Genomic DNA, 2,682 nt, shown 5'->3' on the forward strand with positions numbered 1-2,682 from the left:
CAAAATCTTACATGCTACAAAGTAGTCTGTCCCACAAACGATCCCCAAACATTACACGCAACCTATAGTCATCAAGAATCTCACTTTTTGATTACCAAGACATTAAAGACACTGCTGGGGGGAATATAGACGAACTAGTGACAAAAGTACATATGAGAAATTCAAACAAGCAAGGAACCAATGCAAAAAAGCAGTAAAAGAGGACAGACTTCGGTATCAAACAAAGCTAATCGATCACTTTGTCTCCAGTCCCAAAAGCGTGTTCTGTGGTGCAGCCTCTACTCGACAAGCTAAGACCGCAGTTTCTCAACTGTTAGTTTCTAATCGCCCAACTAATAACTGACCGCGACGCCGCTGAATGTCTGGCAGAACATTAATGCCGTGCATTCCAAACGACCTACACTAACTATATTAATGTGAGCTTGACCTGAAACCCCAAAAGTCCTTCGGAATCGAGCGTGGGTGCTGACTTGGTATACCGGAAACTGAAGCACCTAAAAAAGAAACTTCTACCCGGATATGGTTCACTCCGCTATATCAGGTGAAGCAAGTTCAATCTTGGCTACACTGCCCAGAGTGATGTTCTCACATTCACCAAGCCTAGGCAGATTACCAGAACAAGGGAGGCTGGCTCACACCACTTTTCATAGGAGGTCGACTAAACGGACCTTCAAGCTACCGACCTGTGGCACTGCTCTTTATACCCTCAAAAATTGTAGAGCCCCTGATATGCTACGATCCACACGACTACTTAATATCCATAAACTTCTTATCCCGACAGCACGATTTCAGGAAGGGTCGTTCTTGTATAACCAACCTGCTAAGTGTGGTGGACAGAAGGACAGCTATCCTTGATATCACGGGAAAAGTTGACATCATGTGTCTTGACTTCTCAAAAGCTTTTGATATGGTCAACCATATATGTTTTGTCAACAAGCTCAAACTGTGTCTGTTCCTTTTCGGGATTTTATATATCATTGCCTTGTTTTAGTTTTTTATACATTGTGATAATTTTTCCCGTGTTTTCGGATATATATATATATATCACTCGTTCATTCTCGTACTTGATATTTCAGTATGACTGAACAGACACCGAAGGTACTAAAACTAAAGACTATGTTCCCATCTTCGTTCCAACTGATGCCCTTCTGGCCAGACAACATCGAAGCCTGGTTCTGCTACGCAGAAGCCGACTTCTCCGAGCATAACGTGAACGACGCACGAGCACAATTTCTCGCAGTAGTCAAGGCACTACCGTGCGAGTTCAACAGGTATGTAACACCTAGTATGTTTAGTAGTGGTGTTTCTGGACCCTACGAAACACTTAAGCGAGCTATCCTTAAACGTGGAGACCTGATCGATAGACAAAGGCTAGACCAAATCCTTAGTACCATCTACCTGCAACACGGTTCTCCGACAGACATGTTGCAAAGATTGAAAGAGGTCATCGGCCAAAAAACCTTCGATGAAGGCCTATTCAAACAACCTTTCTTATCCAAACTTCCTCAACAGGTACAAGCTGTGTTGGTCTCGTTTCATAACTACGCCTTAGACGAGCTGGCTGCATCAGCTGACCGCACCTCAGAAATCACCAAATCATTTAACGTCGAGATTTTTCAGTCAAAGAAAAGCCTCAAACGACCCAGAATGACATTACAGAGTTATATCATACACTCACAAGTTATCTTAAATTTCGTAACGACCGTAAACGGTCACACACCCTGTGAAGAAGCACTTCACGTGGGCGATCTCTCTCTAGACCACGAGAGACTGATAACCTCGGCTGGTGCTGGTATCATAACCAGTATGGAAAGTCCTCCAGAAATTGCGGAAAACCCTGCAATTTTCTCGAGTCAACATCGACCGACACGAAAAACAATTCGGGAAACTTCCGAGCCGGCACGCGTTAATGGCAACTGTAACCGGTGAACATATACGTCGCACATGTGATAACGAGAGTTCGATACCTCGTCGATACGGGCGCAGAAGTTAGCGTTCTACCTGCAAATTCCAACGACCGGCTTCGTGAATCAGTTTTAAACTTACAGGCGGGAAACAGAAAGCCAATCGCCACATATGGTGAAATGTACATTTACCTTAACGTGGGTTTACGCAAACCCATACACTGCATCTTTGTTGTTGAAGATGTTTCCATACCAATCATTGGTATGAACCTACTACAGCACCACAATTCAATCATCGATACGCACAAACGGAGGCTAGTAGACGGAAACACTAATTTATCTGTTTGTGTAACTTCTTTTTCCGGTTGCAGATTATCTTCAGCCACAATTAAGCACACGGCAGACCCATTCTATCAATCAATACTCGATAAGTATTCTGGGATATACCAAAAACAACCGAAATTTCCGTGTGTAACCAGCAACGTTATACACCACATCACGCCGACTGGCTCCCGAAAAGCTAAGGTTGGCGAAGAACGAATTTGACCACATGATAGACTTGGGTATCATAAGACCGTCAAACAGCCCATAGGACAGAAACGATTGGCGTCCAACTGGTGACTATCGGCGGTTGAATGCCAAAAAACCATCCCTGATCGTCGCCCGTTGCCTCACATTCACGACTTGACAGCTACCTTGAAAGGTACAATTGTCTTTTCTAAAATCGACTTGGTTAAAGCGTATGACCAAATTCCTATGACTACTGAAGATATTCCGA

Source organism: Schistosoma haematobium, chromosome 3 (assembly GCF_000699445.3).
Source record: "Schistosoma haematobium chromosome 3, whole genome shotgun sequence".
In the NCBI taxonomy this organism is placed as follows: domain Eukaryota; kingdom Metazoa; phylum Platyhelminthes; class Trematoda; order Strigeidida; family Schistosomatidae; genus Schistosoma; species Schistosoma haematobium.